This window comes from Leopardus geoffroyi, chromosome A2 (assembly GCF_018350155.1).
Source record: "Leopardus geoffroyi isolate Oge1 chromosome A2, O.geoffroyi_Oge1_pat1.0, whole genome shotgun sequence".
Taxonomy (NCBI): Eukaryota; Metazoa; Chordata; class Mammalia; order Carnivora; family Felidae; genus Leopardus; species Leopardus geoffroyi.
The window spans coordinates 128,210,778-128,218,149 of NC_059331.1; the positions used below are offsets into that span (position 1 = coordinate 128,210,778).

Sequence of the window (7,372 nt, forward strand, 5' to 3'; positions counted from 1 at the left end):
ACATTCAGTGTTATTATAGAAAGATACGGGTTTAGAGTCATTGTGATGTCTGTATGTTTTATGCTTGTAGTGAGGTCTCTGGTATTTTGTCTCACAGGGTCCCCCTTAGGATCTCTTGTAGGGCTGGTTTAGTGGTGACAAATTCCTTCAGTTTTTGTTTGTTTGGGAAGACCTTTATCTCTCCTTCTATTCTAAATGACAGACTTGCTGGATAAAGGATTCTCGGCTGCATATTTTTTCTGTCTAGCACACTGAAAATCTCGTGCCAATTCTTTCTGGCCTGCCATGTTTCAAAAGAGAGATCAGTCACGAGTCTTATAGGTCTCCCTTTATATGTGAGGGCACGTTTACCCCTTGCTGCTTTCAGAATTTTCTCTTTATCCTTGTATTTTGCCAGTTTCACTATGAATAGTCGTGCAGAAGATCGATTCAAGTTCCGTCTGAAGGGAGTTCTCTGTGCCTCTTGGATTTCAATGCCTTTTTCCTTCCCCAGTTCAGGGAAGTTCTCAGCTAGTATTTCTTCAAGTACCCCTTCAGCACCTTTCCCTCTCTCTTCCTCCTCTGGGATACCAATTATGCGTATATTATTTCTTTTTAGCGTATCACTTAGTTCTCTAATTTTCCCCTCATACTCCTGGATTTTTTTATCTCTCTTTCTCTCAGCTTCCTCTTTTTCCATAACTTTATCTTCTAGTTCACCTATTCTCTCCTCGGCCTCTTCAATCCGAGCTGTGGTGGTTTCCATTTTGTTTTGCATTTCATTTAAAGCGTTTTTCAGCTCCTCATGACTGTTCCTTAGTCCCTTGATCTCTGTAGCAAGGGATTCTCTGCTGTCCTGTATACTGTTTTCAAGCCCGGTGATTAATTTTATGACTATTATTCTAAATTCACTTTCTGTTATATTATTTAAATCCTTTTTGATCAGCTCATTAGCTGTTGTTATTTCCTGGAGATTCTTCTGAGGGGAATTCTTCCGCTTGGTCATTTTGGATAGTCCCTGGAGTGGTGAGGACCTGCAGGGCACTTCCCCTGTGCTGTGGTGTATAACTGGAGTTGGTGGGCGGGGCCGCAGTCCGACCTGATGTCTGCCCCCGGCCCACCGCTGGGGCCACAGTCAAACTGGTGTGTGCCTTCTCTTCCCCTCTCCTAGGGGCGGGATTCACTGTGGGGTGGCGTGGCCCGTCTGGGCTACTTGCACACTGCCAGGCTTGTGATGCTGGGGATCTGGCGTATTAGCTGGGGTGGGTAGGCAAGGTGCACGGGGGCAGGAGGGGCAGGCTTAGCTCGCTTCTCCTTAGGTGATCCACTTCGGGAGGGGCCCTGTGGCAGTGGGAGGGAGTCAGATCTGCTGCCGGAGGTTTGGCTCCGCAGAAGCACAGAGTTGGGTGTTTGCGAGGAGTGAGGTAGTTCCCTGGCAGGAACTGGTTCTCTTTGGGATTTTGGCTGAGGGATGGGTGGGGGAGATGGCGCTGGCGAGCGCCTTTGTTCCCCACCAAACTGAGCTCTGTCGTCCGGGGGCTCAGCAGCTCTCCCTCCCTTTGTCCTCCAGCCTTCCCGCTTTCCGAGCAGAGCTGTTAACTTATGACCTCCCAGACGCTAAGTCGCGCTTGCTGTCGGAACACAGTCCGTCAGGCCCCTCTGCTTTTGCCAGCCAGACTCGGGGGCTCTGTTTGGCCGGCGAGCCGCCCCTCCGCCCCGGCTCCCTCCTGCCAGTCCGTGGAGCGCGCACCGCCTTGCCGCCCTTCCTACCCTCTTCCGTGGGCCTCTCGTCTGTGCTTGGCTCCGGCGACTCCGTTCTGCTAATCCTCTGGCGGTTTTCTGGGTTATTTAGGCAGGTGTAGGTGGAATCTAATTGATCAGCAGGACGCGCGGTGAGCCCAGCGTCCTCCTATGCCGCCATCTTCCCTCCCCTCCCAGTCATGACTTTTTCTAAGTAGGCTCCATACCCAGTGCAGAGTCCAACATGGGGCTCAAATCCATGACCCTGGGCTGAGGTCAAGAGGTAGATGCTCAACGGACCAAGCCACCCAGGCACCCCTAGAGTGATGACTTTTTAATTAGACAACATCACCACACTGCCTGTGGAAGAACATCATTTAAATCCATGCACAAAACATGATGAATGTCTTGTAACCGATCAAGCTTCTCTCTCTGTGCTAGCAACTATGAGCCTCAGAGGCAGAGTTGGGGCCCAACCTTGATAAATGTCTCATTCTTTATTCTCATCATTTTTTCAGTTTCTTGACTTATTATTTTACTGTTATGGGCTGAATTTTGTCCCCCTTAAAATTCATATGTTGAAGAACTAGCTCCTGGTACCTCAGAATGTAACTGTATTTGGCGACTGGGTCTTTAAAGAGGTAATTAAGTAAAATGAGGTCACTAGGATAAGCCCTCATCCAATATGATTGGTGTCCTTATAAGAAGAGGAAATTTTGGCACAAACCTGTACAGAAGGATGACCATGTGAAGTCACAAAAGATGGCCATTTGCAAGCCAATTAGAGGCCTCAGAAGAAACCAATCTAAACTGTGAGAAAATAAATTCCTTTTGTTTAAGCCTCCCAATCTGTGGGCCTTTGTTATGGGCTGCCTTGTATGTCTACCCCCAGCTCCCAAAGCCAGGAAGATACATCTTACCAGAAACTGACCCTGATAGCACCTTGATGTTGGACTTCTACCCTCAAGAACCGTGAGAAAATAATTTTCTTCCTGTAATTATTAGACCCCTATTTCTCTGAGTGGTGCTTAGGGGTAAGCAAGTCAATGAAAATGGAACTCTGATTTTGAGGAGGAGTGGGTTAACCTGGAGTGGATGGAGCAGAAAATGGTCTGAGGTCCAACCCAACACTACTATGTCATAGGGACATTTTTGCCATTCACAGTGCAATAGACTGAATGTTTGTGTCCCCCCAAATTCATGTGTTGAAATCCAACCCTCAATGTGGTGGTACTAGGAGGTGGAGCCTTTGGGAGGTAATTAGGTCATAAGCCCTCATAAATGGGATTAGTGTCCTCATTAAATAGATGTCAACGAGCTCTCTTGCTCTTTTTCTGCCGTGTGAAAATACAACGAGAAGTTGGCAGTGTGCCTCCTGGAAGACGGTTCTCACCAGAACCCAGTCGTGCTGGCACACTGATCTAGGTCTTTCAACCTCCAGAACTGTGAGAAGTAAATTTATGTTGTTTATAAGCCACTCAATGTATTTTGTTATAGCACCCACAGGAAATTACAAGACTTGGTCTTTTCAGCTCTTGCATGGGAGCCTTAGTGGCGATCCAGTCCAGTGACAGTCCAAAAGGATTCATTTTATTTTTATTTATTTTTTAACGTTTGTTTATTTTTGAGACAGAGAGAGACAGAGCATGAACGGGGGAGGGTCAGAGAGAGAGGGAGACACAGAATCTGAAACAGGCTCCAGGCTCTGAGCGGTCAGCACAGAGCCCGACGCGGGGCTTGAACTCATGGACCGCGATATCATGACCTGAGCTGAAGTCGGCTGCTTAACCAACTGAGCCACCCAGGCGCCCCTAAAAGGATTCATTTTAATGTGAATCTGCTGCCTGCCACATCTACTCTGAGGTAAAATGCCCTAAAGGTATTGATTCCTTTACTTCATCTAAGAAATAACCTCTCTCCCTTTCAAGAGACTGAGATTGAGTTCTCCATTCAATAGGTCCATGCAATGAGGTCAAGAGGATTATGCTCAACATTCTATTATGCTTCTGTTTTTCTGGCTCACTCAGAGATCATCCAGAATAAGAGGCTGGAAATACGTTGATAAAACATAGCACATGACATACCCACAGAAAAATGAATTGCATGTCTGCTTACCTGATTTTGCTTACTATGGGCATCTTCAATCAGTCTAAGGTACCTGGTATAGGTGAGTAACCAGATTTATTATATAGTTATATATGTACATGTGTATGTGTTACAATGCATATTAGTCAGGCCTCCTTAGTTATAAGTAACCTGAACTGGTTATTGCTAACTCTAGAGAAAGCAAATTTATTGGAGGGATTCATCATAGAATACATAGGCTTAGAAATGTGATGACTTCCACACAATAATAGAATAAGAACAAAAACCAGGCAGTCTTGCCAGTCTTGGCAATAGAAAGTATCTGACCATCTTTTACAGGTTCTGCCCTGGAATGAATGTGCCCCAAACTTTGTTTTTTAAATAAAAATCACTCTTCTCCATATTCAATATTTGTAGCACCCCTCTCAGTATATACAGAATATAGGGAGTGGACACAGTCCACCCATTCCATGACTTGGTGCCCAATCTCTGGTTTGGATAAAGGTACAGCTCCACTCAGACTTAATAGAGAGGTGGAGAGGCAATTACCCTGAAGGGACTTAGGGTAACATTAGAAGGAAAGAAGAAATCTTGTTTGGCCCAGCAGTAAAAATAACGATGACAACAACAATGACAGCTGTCCACTTGACTTTAATTCCTTGCTTCAGATCTAGTGATCCGTCCAAGGTGACTCCTCTCTGGTGTGTTTCAGGCTACTCTTAGAGCCCTGTCTGCAAGAGCAGGTCTCCCTCTTGCTTTAGGATTTGTATTCCTGATCATAGAGAGTTGTCAGCCTTCAGTTAAGCTCTGGCCCAGAGTATGGTTTTGCAGAACTATCTTACCATCTGCTGATTTTCAGGGCATAGTGTCTTTTCAGTGTCCTGTGGAAAATGCTAGATGCTGGCTTTGCTAGTTTATGGAGGAAGCAGGACTGTGTGAAGCTGCCCACTACATCTCGTCCTGGGTCTGTGTGCTCTTAGCTGACTGTTTTCTAGCTGGATAACCAGGCTACTCTGCCCTAAGGCTATGTGATAAACGCTTTCAAACCTTCTTGGTGGGAATGGCATTTACTGCTTGGAAGTTAAGCTGAGGCTGGGTTTGGTTTAATTACAGCCTGCCACATCACATAAGCTAGCATATGTTACTTGGGAAGGAAGAAGAACATTCTGAGGGTTGATAGTATAAGGAATGATTTCTCTCTAGTTGTCACTTTGAAGGGGAGGGATCACAGTAATAAACTGTGGGTGGATAGGTGATAGCAGAAAATGTAGAGGAAGGCCAACTGAATGGGTCCCCTCTCAGTCCAAGAATGCAGAAGTCTAGAATGGTAGGGCTTCCGTGATTCACTGTCAGAGAATTTATGTTCATTCTCACCCCTCGACACTTGCCTTCTTTTATTAAGTACCCAGAATCTTCATGCTCTTTCTCAGTTCTAGTTAGAACAGATGGGAGGTAGTCTAATAAACATCAGTACTCACCAAGGTGTCAAGAACTGTGTTGGTTGCCCCTCCAAGGGGATAGATATTTCATTTTTAAATGGTTGGGGAAACTTATGGCACAATGGAATCAATTTTATTTTGGTGGATTTTTAGTTAACATAGTTGTGGGGAAAATAGTGGATAATTGGGGTCTTCTTCATATCCTTAAAAAACACATGTTATTGATCACTTTCCAATTCTGCCCATGTGCAAACTTAGCTGGAGGTCATACAGCTATTGTGGAGAAAATAAAATAACATTGATGAAGAAAAGAGGCCCCAGGGCACCTGGGTGGCTCAGTTGATTAAGCATCTGACTTTGGCTTAGATCATGTTCTTGCAGTTCATGAGTTTGAGCCCTGCATCCGCTCCACACTGAGAGTGAAGAGCATGCTTGGGATTCTCTCTCTCCCTCTCTCTCTGTCCCTCCTGCATTTGCTCATTCTCTCTCTCAAAATAATAAATAAATTAATTAAATTAAAAAAAAATAAAGGTGCCCAGTTTCATCTGACTACACAGCAAGTTCTGTGCCTTTAAGGAAGAGCTAGTGGAAAAGCTGATTTAAGGGGCATTTAACAAATAAACACCCTCTCTTAGTTCTCCTTAACCCCAGAAGAGATCACATACATTTTATTATACTTCTTACAATCATACAAAGACCAAACCAGTCAATATACACTTAGAGAACCTATGCAGATAAACCATAAACTAATTGAAGGCCAATATTATACTTTCAACTCCTTTGTATCACACCCTTCACCCTTATTTATTCAATTCTGTTAGAAAAAAAAAATATCGAGCACTTACTATATGTTAGGCACTATGCTAGATTTTAGTAATTCTACATGATTAAGATGTGGTTCCTCTCCTCAGAGAGCTCAGAGCCTAGTGAGGAAGACAGCTGGGCACAAAATAGTTATACAATCATGTGTGAAGCATATTCCTAGTTGTAGGAATAAGCACTATCTTACCATTGAAGAGGAAGAATTCATTCTGTCTGGCTTTAGAGATCTGGCATTTGAGCTAGTCCTTGAAGGACAAGATGGTTCATTAGCTCAGCATCCTGAATATAGCAAGTGTTTAAAAAAATGTCACTGCTTAACAATATCAGAGATGAAGGAAACTAGAATTATTTGAAGGTTGAGTCCACGGTTATTTATCCCAGTTTTTTCTTGGATTGAGGTTGGTTATCCTAACCAGTTCACCCTCATTAATCAGACCCCTATATGGTTCATCATTTGCCCCACATAATCAATGCTTTTGAGATTATCACACAGACACTGTATAGGAGTTGACAACTTGAATGCAACATGAATGCAAACTGTTGAAATTGTCGTTTCTTCCCTTATTTTCTTTGACTTCTGAGGGTTTTATATTTTTAAATTGTCAGTCTTGACACCACACTCATAACCCCAGTAATTCAACTCAAAATACATTCTGATAAATGACTGAAATTTGTTGCTGTGATGGCACTTAATCCTGCACCATTGAGAAGTCAACTCTACAGCTGTAAATTTCAGATTTTATAGTGAAATTTTGACTAAACTGGGCCTTTTTTTTTTCTAGTGAGCTATCCATTAACTAGTGCAGTATTTACAAAATAAATGTTGAGAAGCCTACCACAAATTCTCTGTAGAGTCATTAGCGACTTTATATTTGACAGTAATGATTGCATTATTCTGATGCATTGAATTTCTATTTTCAGAAACACTAAAAAAGTCAACAATTTAATGCTGTTTGAAAAAAAATTGACTGGCTACTCCCATCATTTGTTTTTGTCTGCATCTAGATAATTTCATATATCTGGATGAAAAGGAACAAATTCTACCAACCATCAGGTATTTAAAAAAGATCTGAATTTGAATGTTATAGAGAAATCAATGAAATGATTGGCTGAATTTGTCAATTTCCATTTAAACTTGATGCTGAGTATAAATAAGCCTTTGCTGTTCTCTGTCAACCTTTAGATTTCAGAAATAGTAAAAATGCTAATTTTCACCACAAGGGGGAAGTAGAACACTAAAATTGTTATCAAATGGAGCCTAATGAAAGGCAGTAGTATATTTGTGTTAAGAAAAACTGTACTCTGTG

General features: G+C 42.9%; 1 long non-coding RNA gene across 1 annotated transcript; it reads left to right on the forward strand.

Moving 5' to 3' along the window:
• Nucleotides 1–3,469: 3,469 nt before the first annotated feature.
• On the forward strand, nt 3,470–7,113 carry LOC123607665. The gene is made up of 3 exons (XR_006716841.1): nt 3,470–3,582; nt 3,677–3,886; nt 6,987–7,113. It is a non-coding gene; the product is annotated as an uncharacterized LOC123607665 (long non-coding RNA).
• Nucleotides 7,114–7,372: the final 259 nt, after the last annotated feature.